Source organism: Pinus tabuliformis, chromosome 3_2 (assembly GCF_031772625.1).
Source record: "Pinus tabuliformis cultivar Carrire ecotype Pingquan chromosome 3_2, CPIR1, whole genome shotgun sequence".
In the NCBI taxonomy this organism is placed as follows: Eukaryota; Viridiplantae; Streptophyta; class Pinopsida; order Pinales; family Pinaceae; genus Pinus; species Pinus tabuliformis.
In genome coordinates, this window is record NC_142302.1 from 980593287 (window position 1) to 980607521 (window position 14235).

Here is a 14235-nt window from a genome sequence, read left to right on the forward strand (position 1 = left end):
TATTGTGGTCCTAAACAAAAGGTGTTAAAATTAGTTTCTTGGTTATGGTTCTATTTTGTTGCTTTGGGCACTGCCAAATGCCAATTTTGTGGCCAGAATGAACTTTCGGGCAATAACTATTTTCTCATTGAGTTTTAGAAACAATATAGTACATCTTGTACTGCCATATGGGAGTGATTAACTGAAAAATAGCATATTAAGCTAAAACCTGTCAGTATTCTTTGTCTATACTTAACCCAAGTCCCTTCCTTGAAGAGCTATGGAGAAAGACATTGAAGAAGACAAAGAATAATATGGGCAGTTGCATAAACAGGTGATCTTATCTGTATCCAATCTCATTTTAGGTTGGGTATTGGAAAATGATGGTGAACTTAATAGAGTGTTGCTGTAGCTCTTCTGCAGATAAGAATGGTTGGTAGATGTGGTGATTGAGTGTAGTGTGGAATTTGAATTCACCTCTCGGTGAGAATAGAGTACAGGCTGTCTCATGGGGAATGTTGATCCATGTGACAAAATTAGAGTCAATAGCATGATATTTTTGAGGAGATAGTCAACTTTCAGGGCCATCTAAGGCTCAGTGACCTAGATAGGAGAATCTAAGTTGTCCTTTAAGTAAGCCTTTTATTTCTCTATGGCCTTAATATCCCCAAATCTCCACCTTAGGGGCACATGAAACTAGCAAGTACCAAGTGTTCAATTAATATTTGCACCATAGTTTAAAACTCAGACTTGGACTTTGACTTGGACCAGTTTGATTTCAATGACCTGATTTTCAAAAAAATATAACATTCTGATAGATGACAATCCTAGATATGAATTGGATTGTGCATAAAATGTTATTGGAGTTCTTTTCAGCTATCGTAATTGTTACCCTTCGTGCAAAACTAGTGACGTTTCCTTACAGCTCCTCATCACCAAAGTTCACAGTTGGTAAGAAGTCGAACAACATTTGGTGGCTCATATCTTCTGACATCATTGTAAAAATTCTGTGATCTGTATTACATTGCCCCCTTGTGGTAACGTGATTTAGGTTTTCTATGGTGGATTAATAGGTCCCACATTCTTCAAACATCTCTTGCACACAGAATTTGTTCTTGATGGAATTTTTCAAGAATTTGAAAAAGTGGCAACTTTCATATTTTCATGCATGTTCCTATATTATATTATGCAACCTGGAATTTTTATGTTTTGATGTTTCCAGCTACTCCACTAACACTTCTCTGCTGCAACTATCAATGAAGAAGATTTCCTGTTTGAACTTTGAATTGTTTATCATTATTTCTGGATGTGGCAGCCTTGTCTAAGGAATTTGTTTTAAAAAAAAACTAGCTTTATTGCAGAATTACGTGGAGAAACTGTATCAGCCATATTTCTGTTGGCCCTGCCTTGCAAGTAGGGATTCTAGACTTGAAGCAATTAAGTTCAATACCACATTGTGCAGATGAACTGCGTAAGGAATCAGTTACAGTAATTGCTGGAATTGAAAAATCTTAGCTGATGGAAGACAGAGGAGGTTGGTTTGACTGGCCAGTTTGGGGCCTGGGCAGGTTTGGTACCAAACCGTTCCCCCAGTCCAAGTTGATGGCCGAGTTGCTGCAGTGGCCTATCAACTCAGCCAGTTTGACTGTTTCTGAATCAGAGAAACTATGATTCACACAGAGAATTGAGGTGCACTCTATAGTGTGGCACAGATGAGATTTATTGTGTCCATGTGTGTTTATACTTATAAGCCAACTTGAGAAAAAAAGACAGGTCTGTAAATAAAAAGGGAAAAAGGCAGACTATTAGTTACCACAACGTAAAAAAATATAGTTTATTATATAATAATAAGATAAACTAGCAGAAACCCATTGTAACCTTGGATTATTTGGTTTCTTTTTGATCCTTGGGTGAAGATGGACCTATGTGGGTTATAGTTTCTTGATGAAGTACACGACCTTTTTCTTACTGCTGACCTTGTCTCTTCTCATAAAGAGACCTCTGTATAGCTAAAGTCTAAAGAGAAGATAGAGAAATATGATAGATATGCATTAACTAAATTGCTAGTGTTTCAATACCTTGTTTTCTAAATAGGAATGATCTTGAAGTGGTTTCTTTATTAAGGAGGGGTTGTGATTTAAGTTAGATAGAAAGGTTTTACAAAGCCCTGCAAAAACTCATGGAGAAAGTTGCAGGGATTGATATGCAATTTTAAGAAAAAAATTGTAGGTTGATGAGAGTTGCAATGCAACAATGTCTGGCTGTGGACTTGTGGAATGTCCTACAAGAAAAAAATTGGATGAGAAAGTTGAAATCTTGCAAGCTTCAGTTGTGGGCCTATGAAAACTTTGTAGAAAAAATTTGCATCTTGTAAAAGGTTTCAATGCTAGAATGTTGTGGGAACTGCAAAGTCTGGTCAGGTGCAAGAGCTAGGTTGTAGACCAACAAACATCCTGCAAGGAGATGTTGTGTCTTGGAAAAGATTTGCAAATCCAAAAGTTACGATTTCATTGCAGGTGAATAGAAGACATTTTAATTTTCAGGCCAGTTATGTTGTGGACAGATGTAAACACAACAAACATCATGGGGTAGTTGCAGGACCTATGACAAATCCTAGCCTCAAGGGCCGCAGAGCTATCTAAAAGTTGCAACCCCAAGGTCAGCAGAGTGGTATAAAGACCATATTTCCCAACTGTTGTGAGGTGATTGTGTGGAATGTGTTGTCATACTTTGTATTTAACCATTTGTAGTTTTTTGGATCATAAACACATGGGATAATAATCCAAAGGCTGATTTTTGAGACACCATTTGTAGTTTTTTGGATCATAAACACGGGGAATAATAATCCATAAAGCAGCTGAGTTTTGAGACACTTTGTAAAAGTTAAAACCTCTTGAGTCTCAAGTCACAAGCTAAAGAACTTGAATAACTAAGTTGCATGTCCAAAGACTAGGTACTTACAAAATAGCTTGGGGTATTTTGTATCAAAGCTGCAGTTGAAGCTACATGACATAATCATACGATAAATTTTGATCAGGTTGTGCTAAATTCAGTTGGGTACATTTGAGATATTTTTTATTCCCAATGCATAATCTGCAATATGAGGTGTGTCCTCATTGTTTCAACATATATGGCCTATTAGTGAGGAATAAGCTGAATCCCAAAATCTCTGTAGAGAACAATGGATGTTACACTACTGATTTTAAATGAAGATATTCTAAAAATTCAGTTGTTAACTTTCTCTCTAGACATTACATAGAAGGGTGTGAAGGTGGGCTCATGGAAAAGCTAGGTCGTGAAATTACATCCTTAAATAGATGTAAGATTAAACATATCAATGGCCTAACCTCCAAACATGGAAATAAATTCATTTCATGTCTCATTTGAAGGTTTTTTTTTGGTTGAAAATGTGCTCTACACACTGCTCTATGTTAACTCATTAATAGAAGAATCGCACAAAGAAGTACAACGGGGGAATAAGATCTAATGTTACCCCCCTTATCCTACATATTCTAGAGAGGCAACATCCCAGCCTTAGTACTGAACTCTAATGTTCAATATCTGGTCTCACTATTCTTGTTGCCACTTGATCAGTCAAGTCAGTTTTTAAAGCTGATGTTCTCCTAGATTAAGTTTTAGAATAGTCACAATTAAAAGTAGCTGTTACCACCTTTTCCATAAATATTAAAGACAAGTCAAACAAATTGTATTCCACAATTCTCTAACATGCTGTCTGATCATCCAATTGTCTTTAGAATTACACATTTCCATTTCTACACAGAAAAGTTGAGAACTTCAATGCAATCCAGGCCCAACGAGCTTAAGTCAGCATACAGCTCCAGAGTCCAAACGGTGTGCTTTATTTTTTCTTTTGTGTGGCAAATCATGCAAAGGCCACTGAACATTCCTCAGTTATGTAACCCGCTATTAACTACCAGACTAGTGTATTTGCATTCATTCCAAAACAAATGATTTGAAAGATCAGCTGGTTTTCCTATCTGCATGATTTTTCTATGTACTTAATTATTGTGAAATCCTGAACTTTTATTGATGCTAAGAATGTTCTATATTCTTTGCATGGTTATGTCAATGTTTTGCTTGTATGTACTGTGGGTGTTGCAGGGGGATGCTGGAGCCACTGGGGAATTTTTTTGGGGCTACTTTGGTCCATTTTTTGACCTGTTTTATGTTTTTTGGCTAATGTGTTTTCAATCCAATGTGATCTAATCCTGGTCAAGGGAAAAGGGTTCAATCTAATATGGGTTCACGAATTAGATTTTCTGGATGCTGCAGAATACCTAAATATTGTATTATGTATAGTCAAGTTAATTCAATGACGAAAAAAGAGGTGCAACTAAGGTTTTTGTGGTTTTCTTGATTAGGGTTTTCAGGTTAGATCTCTGTGTATTGTGTATATACCATTGTTGTTTTTTCAATTTTTCTTAGGACTTTGTATGCATTGCATTGAGAGTAATGAGGTGTGTTGATTTGGTAGTATAGGATGTGCTCTAGCCATGAAAATTGGTGGAGAGGCTAAAGCACATGAGATCTCCAAGACTCAGAAATGGTTTGGGGAAATTCCACCTGGTTAGAAAGATATTAAAATAATTAATATTTTTAATGGAGTTCCTAAGTCTAAACTTAGGGAAATTAAAATATTAATGGGTATTAATATAAAACTGGGTGAGAAGGTTCTAAATGACATGGATCAAGCCAAATCTAATCTTAGCGTTGATTAGGGACTTAATCTCGGCTTGTTGAAGACTCAACAAGAAAAGTATCAGAGGAAGCTTGAGGGTCAGTTGAAGATACACTGAGACTAATCAGTCAGTTCGATTTTCTGGAGTGGGGTTTGCTGAGAAAATTTGAACAAGTGATCTGAGTTGCAGCGAGGGGCAGTGAGTGCATAACGGAGAGGCAAAGATAGTGCTGGAGGGCCAGCGTAGTGATTGAGGAGGCTACGCAGAGCCAACATGAGCCATGCAGAGGGCCAGAGAGAATGCGCAGAGGCTAGCAAGGATTGTGTGGGTGATGCAGAGGGCCAGAGAGCCCGCATAGTAGTTGAGGGCTGACGCAAGGGGTTCCAGAGCTACGCAGAAGGCCAGAGATTTAGCATAAAGCAGTAGAGGGCTGACGTAGGGGGTTCCAAAGCTACGCAAAGGCCAAGAGGGCTGACGTAGAGCCTTAGAGAAGTGTTGGAAGGTTTTTTGTGGCGCAGACTTGTTGAATATCTGCTTCCGAAGAGGGATTATTGCCAGATTGATATCTCTGTTGGGTGAGCCAGTTTGGCACCCTAGTTGTACTCAAGAAAGTTGCTTAATAATAAAACCTTCAGAATTGCTGCACCAGTTTTCTCAAGTTGGGTTTTTCTCGGGACGATTGTCCAAAAATAACAGTGTCCCTTGTGTGTTTGTCTATTATTTCAGTTGATGATCTGTATATGAGTTGAGACTGCATTTGTGTTTATTTTCAGTATTTATATGGTTAAATAAATTGTTAAGGAATAAACAAGTAGGTGAAATAAACTAGATAATGTAGGAAGAATTTCTGACGTGTTAGAGTTAGAAATTTCAATATGGTATCAGAGTGTTTGTTAATTTATAGTATGTTCTATGCTTAGAGCAATTTACTTCTTTTCTTATTATTATCCACAGATTAGCAATCACATGTACATTAAGTAAAGTGCAGATAGAACATTAAACGATCGACAGAAAAACAAGCCAAGACAAGAGACACAAGATGTGGCAGCTAGCAAGGGACAAACCCCAATATGGGGAAACCCTTTGATCATATCTTCTTTTATCTTCAATAATTCAGCAGAGAGAAATAGTACATAAATCTGATTTACATCAGCAGCAACAAACCCTAGACCAACCCTCAACTAGGGCAGACAATATCTTGCAAACCGACCGTCGGATCGGCTTGATTCCTTCACCAAAAAATGTGGCCTTCTAAGGAGAGTCAGTTCCACCTACAATGCAGTTCTGAGAGAGTTTGATGGTCAACGCTGGCCAAACTTCCGATCTGCAGTTGCAGCCCTAAATCTGCGTCCTTCCACACATGTGAGAGAAGAGTCTCTTTCTGTGCAGTAGGAGAAGAGCCTCTTTTTGCGCAGGGGAGAGAGAGAGAGAGATGTGACGAGATGAGTGTGTTCAAATGAGGAAAAGACCTCCTGTATTTATATACAAATGTTGATGATTGAATAGATGCGATTGTTGTGCTTCTGAGCCTACATGAGTTGTTGGTCGGCTTGATAATTATTCCATAATCAAAATAAATTCATATCTCCATAAATACTTATTGGAATTGGATGATCTTTAGATCAATCCTACACCTCTTGACAAGAGGAATCTAATAAAAATATTATCAGCCATGAATAAGATGACCCATATGGAGTTTGGCCCTAGTTGCCAATTTTAACACTCCCTCTCTACTAGGGAGAACTCTATTTGCAATTTGTTTGTCGATCGCTACTATTCATCCATCAAATGCACTGCCCTATACAACTTGACCCCTGCTTTGCTCTGCTCTATTCTGCCTGCTCTGCTATGTTCTGTTCTGCCTTGTTTTGATCTGCTCTGCTCTGCTTTTTTGAATTATGAAGAAGAAGAAATGATCGAGGATGTATCATACCATCCTTCACTGACTCAAAGTCAGTCTCAGAGTGTGTACCACTGGTCATAGACCAATCCTCAACTGACCCGAAGTCGGTGTCATAGTGGGTACAACTCCTACCACTGGTCCTAGACTAGTATCATTGATCCTAGATCAATGAAGGTCATCCTAGCATAGGGAGTACGGTAGATACAACGATGTGTCCATCGGTACTACTATGGTCCCTATCCTCATTTCCCTGCTCATTGATCAGATGAGAGGTACTTCCCATGAGTCCCAGACTGCATGGGTAGGATGCCTCGACAGGAGAGCAAATCATCCTGTCCACAAGAGAGCGATTCATCCTGTCCCACAAGGGAGCGAATCATCTTGTCCCACAAGAGAGCGAATCATCCTGTTCACAGGAGAGCGAATCTATTAGAATATATCTCTATATCTCTATTTAGTAATGCTCAGTCTTTTAGATGTTTCTATTCTTATTCTTTTAGCAGTTTCTTAGATGAAACTGTTTGTTCGATATTCTACATAGAAACCTGATGTTTCTATTCTTGTAAATATCTTTGTATTATCATTGAGCTGTTTGCTCCATGTGAATCAATGTCATTGAACATTCTTTTATGGTATCAGAGCACAGGGATTTTTTTTCGAAATAATTTTTCATAGCTTGAAAAATTCAGGAGTTCATTTCGAAACTGCTCTCAGGGTCTGTAGATTTCTTGATCAGCTATCCTCTTCATTTCTTTCTAAGGTCGAGCCCTCTGTAAGCCAGGTAGCCTTCACTGAGTCTTAGCTTCGGCTTTGCTCATTGTGATAAAAGCTTACAGTCGTCAATCTCGATACAGAAAGGGATCCTGAAATTCTCTTGAAATTAAATCCGGCATTTTGAAATCTGGGGGCAGCAGTCGATTTATCGGTTGAACAGGTTATCTGTTTTTTTGAAGTCTTGTTTATTTTTTGTGGCCCGTGAAATCTCAGTATTCAACCCCAGAATTCAGTATTCAGTATTCACGATATCTGCAATCGCACACATATCCGGGTAATTTTTCGTGGGAGCGGGATTCAATTCCGGTTATTTTCGTCAAAATCGTGGCCAGGTATCTCTGCGTGCTTCCGGTTATTTTCGTCAAAGTCGTGGCCAGGTATCTCTGCGTGCTTCCGGTTATTTTCGTCAAAGTTATTTTCGTCAAAGTCGTGGCCACTGTGGATACATCTGCGGGTTATCTCTGCGTGCTTCACATCTCGTCTTGGTATGCTCAAAACCCATCCAATATAATGGTCAAACTATATTAAAAAAAAAATACGTGGATGAATATTCAGTCAATATAACCTTCATACATATATGCTGTTCGATCGAAATAGCTTATCGAGGTTATATTCCGCGAGGACGTGAAGCCATAACTCATTGTAAAGCATAGCTGAGACGAAGACGTGAAGACGTGAAGACGTGGGTCAGTTCCCTTGGTTAGATCCGCGTATTTCACTTTGTCTGCCGGTGGGTCCATGTTTATTGGCGTCTTGTAAAACCGTGAAACCTTAGAACTTAAGACGTGAACCTGTTAAGAAGCCGTGGGTCCGTTTCTTTGGTTCGATCTGCGTTTTTAATTCTGTCTGCCGGCAGTTGTTTTTTTCTGTCAATGAATTTCTTCTTCATAGTGATTCTGACAGCCTCCATTATAACTCAGATTTAAAGAAAAATTATCTTTTTATAGCAGCAGTCAGACCTCTGGACATTGCAGCAGTCAGTATTGCTAATTTTTAGACAGGGAAAATTTTTTTTGCTGGGTAATTTTTTCCAGAACAGCATCTGTTTTGGTTTACATCAGGATAAACAGGCAGCCAATTTTTTTTTGAGCATCAGTGTTCTGTATTTTATTTAAGAAAATGGCCACGCTCACCAATCTGATGTTAGAAGGAAATCAACGCTTTAATGGCAGCAACTATAACATTTGGAAACAAAGACTGCTGACCATTTTTGAGTACAGGCGTCTTGATCAACTCATTTTGGGCAAAGAGCTTCGTCCAGGTACAGCCGGGACCGATCAAGATAAATTTGATGATCGAAATCGAGAGGCTGTTATGCTTCTCAAGCTCTCTGTAGCTGATGATCAATTACCACAGATCCCTTCTGGCAAGACAGCTGCTGAAATCTGGCAACAGTTGAAAGAATTGCATGAGACATCTGATAAAAGCAGAGCTTTTTTTCTCATAAATCAGTTGTTCTCCATCATGATGGATGAACATATGTCTTTACAGGAACATCTCAACAAAATTAAAGACATTCGAGATCAGCTCGACGCCATTGGTTGGACCATGGAGGAAGAAGATATGGTAGTCATTACCCTGAAGAGTCTACCAAAATCTTATGAACACTTCATTGAAACACTCAACATTACAACCACAAATGTTGATCTGAAGTTTTCAGATTTATGTACCAAACTTCTGCAGCAAGATAGGTGGAAACAGCAGTTTGGTAGTGGTACTTCATCAGTGCCCTTGGAAAATGCATTTGCTGCAAAATATCAGTCCTCTCAGTCTTTTCAGCAGAGAGGATCATCTCAGTCTTTTGATCCTAACTGGAAGAAAAGTGTACAGTGTAATTACTGTCACAAGTTCGGTCACATGAAGAAAGACTGCAGGCAGAGGATTGCTGCTGAACAAAAGAAACAGGGAGGGTCACATCAGACAGCGAATGTTGCAGAACATTCCGAGCAGACAGATTCTGCCTTTTACGCCTTTATGGCTAAAAGGTCTTCAGAACATGTTCCTTCCTCTGCATGGTACATTGATTCTGGTGCATCACGCCACTTCTCTCACAGGCGTGACTGGTTTATTGACTTTTCACCTTTCAGTGATTCAGTTGTATTTGGTGGAGGTGAAAAGTACACTGTTGCTGGCAGGGGTACAGTTCAAATTCAGTCTGGTGGACGCACGCTCATATTTCTAAATGTATACTATGTTCCTGGTATGGAGATTAATCTGCTCTCTGTCAGTCAGATTATGAGGAATTCTCCTCAGCTTGATGTTGTGTTCAGTGCACACAAGTGTTCCATCATTGACAGGGAGACCAGTCTGACAGTTGCTACTGGCCTCGAGGACCATGGTCTATACAGGCTACTTGACACCGGTGACTTTCCAGAAGTGGCACTAGCAGCTCGTGTCTCTCCCATCAGTACTCTATGGCATCAACGATATGGGCATCTCAATATGCAGTATCTCTCTCAGCTCTCTCGGGAGGGACTTGTGTCAGGATTACCTGATATTCAGACTCAGCAGTTGGGGGTATGCAGCGCCTGCCAAGCGGGAAAGCAACATCGGTCGTCATTCAAAAATGGAGAATCTTGGCGCGCATCCCAGGTACTTCAGTTACTTCATGCTGATATTTGTGGTCCTATGAATACAGCTTCTATAACTGCTTGCAAATACTTTTTACTTATTGTAGATGACTTCAGTCGAAAGATGTGGGTGTATTTTAAAAAAAATAAATCTGATGCTCTTAGTACCTTTCAGAAGTTTAAAACTTTAGTTGAAAACGAATCTGGTTGTAATATCATGACCCTTAGGACCGACAATGGGGGGGAATTTTGTTCCTCGGCTTTTGCCAACTTCTGTGATATTCATGGCATCAAACGTCAATTCACCACACCTTACACTCCCCAGCAGAACAGTGTTGTCGAGCGTTGCAATCGCACGGTTGTTGAAATGGCTCGTTCCATGTTACAACACCGGAGTGTTCCAAACAAATTCTGGGCTGAAGCAGTATTTACTGCTGTTTACCTTCTTAACCGATCCCCTACTCAGGCTGTTAAAGGGAAGACTCCTGAAGAAGTGTGGTCTGGTCGTAAGCCTAAGATCAGTCATCTCAAAGTTTTTGGCTCAGTTGCATATGTTTGGATTCCATCTGCTAAGCGATCTAAGTTGGATTCCAAAAGTCAGAAACTCATGATGACAGGTTACAGTGATCATCACAAGGCTTATAGGCTGATAGATATAGCCACTGGTCGACTTAGCTTCAGTCGAGATGTAGTATTTGATGAAGACAGAGGATTCTTTCAGTCTTCTTCTTCTGAGCAGCGTTCTGAGGATCCGCCTCACAGTGTTCTTCTTCCAGTCAGTCCATCTGATGGGAGGGATGATGTAGCATCAAGATTTGATACTACTCTATCTGAGCTTCCTACAGAAGCTAATCCCCCTCTTGTTGTCCCTATTGCTCTTGAGCCTGCTTCTCTTCCTCCTGATATTGGTCCCTCTAATCCTGATATTGGTTCTTCTTCTCTTCGGCCAAAATGGTGGGCTAAAACCATAGGTGATCTCCGGGATGATGAGCTCCTTGAAGGTAGAACTTCTAGGCATAAGAACAGACAACAGTCTACAGTCAATTTTGCTCTTATGGCTAACCTTCACAGTACTTTTGAGCCTCAAACATATTCAGAAGCTAAGGGTATATCTGAGTGGGAACAGGCTATGCAAGCAGAATTTCAGAGTCTTCAGAAGAATCACACATGGACTCTTTCTGATCTTCCCGCAGACAAAAAACCCATAGGCTGCAAATGGGTGTATAAAGTCAAATACAAAGCTGATGGAACCTTAGACAAGTATAAAGCTCGGCTTGTGGCTCGAGGATTTTCACAGCAGGAAGGCATCGACTATGAGGAGACTTTTGCTCCTACAGCCAAGATGAGTACTATCAGGCTTGTGCTTGCCCTAGCAGCTCAGTTCAATTGGAAAGTTCATCAGATGGATGTAAAATGTGCTTTCCTAAATGGTGATCTCCAAGAAGAAGTCTACATGACGCAGCCTCCAGGATTCAAGGTTGCTGGTCAAGAACAGAAAGTGTGTCGGTTAGTTAAAGCAATCTATGGATTGAAACAAGCTCCTCGGGCTTGGTACATAAAAATTGATCAGTATCTGACAGATCAGGGTTTTCAGAGGAGTCCATCTGATGCAAACCTGTATATCAAGCATACTGATGATGATATCTTGTTTGTAGTTGTCTATGTGGATGATCTTATCATTACTGGCAGCTCTGCACATTTGATCCATGGGATCAAACAAGATCTATGCAGAACTTTTGAGATGACAGACTTGGGACTTCTTCATTACTGTCTGGGGGTTGAAGTGTGGCAGACTGAAAATCAGATCTTTCTTTCTCAGTCCAAGTATGCCAAAAATCTTGTGGAAAGGTTCAGAATGCAGGATTGCAAACCGGCCACGACTCCTATGGAACCAGGGCTCAAACTTTCAGCACAGTCATCCTCTCCTCTTGTGGATGAAACTTTATTCAGGCAATTAGTGGGCAGTCTCATCTATCTTACTGCTACCAGACCTGACATCAGTTTTGCAGTAAGCTACATTTCTCGCTTTATGTCAGCTCCTAAAGCTGATCATTGGATAGCAGCAAAGCGGGTGCTACGATATGTGCGTGGTACTTCTGATTATGGCCTCTTATATACTCACAGCTCCACTCCTATTCTCAGTGGCTACACTGACTCTGACTGGGCCGGTTCGGTTGATGACCGTAAATCTACAGCTGGGTATGTGTTTAGTCTAGGATCTGGAGCTGTTACTTGGACTAGTAAGAAGCAACAGGTTGTGGCTCTCTCCTCAACAGAAGCAGAGTATCGGGGAGCAGTTAAGGCCGCCTGTGAGGCAGTTTGGCTTCGTCGTATGCTTGCAGATATGCATGTTTTTTAGACAGGGCCTACTTCTTTGTTTTGTGATAATCAGGGAGTGCTCAAACTTGCCAAGAATCCTGTCTTTCATGAACGAACAAAGCATGTGGAAACTCACTGCCACTACATTCGACAGCTGGTTGAAGACGGCTCAGTTCAGTTGCACTATGTTCCCACCACAGAGCAGCCCGCCGATATTTTTACCAAGCCTCTTGGTCCTGATAAATTTGTAAAATTTCGCGGGTCTATTGGTGTTGTAAATAGATTGAGCATTAAGGGAGGGTATTAGAATATATCTCTATATCTCTATTTAGTAATGCTCAGTCTTTTAGATGTTTCTATTCTTATTCTTTTAGCAGTTTCTTAGATGAAACTGTTTGTTCGATATTCTACATAGAAACCTGATGTTTCTATTCTTGTAAATATCTTTGTATTATCATTGAGCTGTTTGCTCCATGTGAATCAATGTCATTGAACATCATCCTGTCCACAAGAGAGCGAATCATCCTGTCCCACAAGGGAGCGAATCATCTTGTCCCACAAGAGAGCGAATCATCCTGTTCACAGGAGAGCGAATCATCTTGTCCAGAATTGCCATGGAGAACACATCATCCAGGCCTCACAGGAGAACTAATCATCCTGCGACACAATCGTCATGGAGAACACATCATCCAGACCTCACAAGAGAACTAATCATCCTGCTACATAGTCGCCACGGGGTGTCACAGGGAAAGTTTTGATTCTTTTACCTTGTACACGTACACCACCAAGGGATGGTGAGTCACCCTGTGGTCATATGTCGCTCCAAGAAGTACCCCGCGCCCCCCGGAGCTCCCAAAGCCCAATACATCATACAACACCCTCATCAGAGGGTCTTTGAACAACACCAAGTTGTTCTCGGAAAGTCAGGAATTTGACCTTCCCTAGGGGCTTTGTCAGAATGTCGGCGACCTATTCATCTGTACCGATATGTTGGAGCCTTATTGCTCCTCGTTGCACCATATCTCGAATATAGTGGTACCTGATATCGATATGCTTGGAGTGATCATGAAATACAGAATTCTTTGACAAACGAATCCCACTCTGGTTGTCACATAGGATCACGGTGGTATCCAATGTAAATCCAAACAGCTCACTGAAGAGCTTTCGCAACCAGACTGCCTCACAGGAGGCAATGCTAGCAGCAATATACTCTGCCTCGGCGGTGCTCAAAGCCACCGACTTTTGCTTCATGCTCATCCAGGATATCGAAGCAGATCCCAAGGAGAAATAACACCTAGAAGTGCTCTTACGATCCACCACACTGCCTGCCCAATCAGCATTAGTGTATCCAAGTATCTCACATCTTTGACAGTGTATCTTAACCCATATGTAATTGTGCCACGAAGATATCTTAACAGATTCTTGGCACCAATCCAATGTATGTGGTGAGGTTCAACCATATGCTGACTTAATGTGTTGACTGCAAACTAAGTCACCGGATTCGTCCTAAACCCCCTACGAATCCCGAATCCAGCGAATCCGACACAATTCAGTCCGGATTCATGTCCAAATCATATGACACGTCATGTCCATTTCCGACACGTCGAATCTGAGGCCGTGTCACGATTTTCAAAAGCGTGTCGCGATTTTGGGACACGTGTCCTGTTTCCAGGACTCACTAAGCTCAGTGCGGGAAAGAAAAGGGCGTGTTTGCTCATTAATATTTTCATTTGGCAAGTGATTTGTGCTGTTGGCAAGTGATTTGTGCTGTTGCAGCAAGGAGTAGAGCATTTTGGCAGCTTCATGATCAAGTCTAGGCCCTAGTATTGATACGCTATTCATGGTAATGTTAAATTCTTAAAGTAAAAGTGACATTCTCCTTAATCTTCATTTTCATCCTTTTACTTAAATTTTTAACATTACCATGAAATGACTCGGGATGTTTGAGAGTGGTTCCGACCTCATTGGATTTCATATGGAGAAAGTAGAA

At 40.6% G+C, this 14235-nt stretch overlaps 1 protein-coding gene across 1 annotated transcript in view; it reads left to right on the forward strand.

Annotated features, from left to right (window-relative positions):
• Positions 1–14235, forward strand: part of LOC149183898 (auxin transport protein BIG-like) — a 58029-nt gene that overhangs the window by 24417 nt on the left and 19377 nt on the right.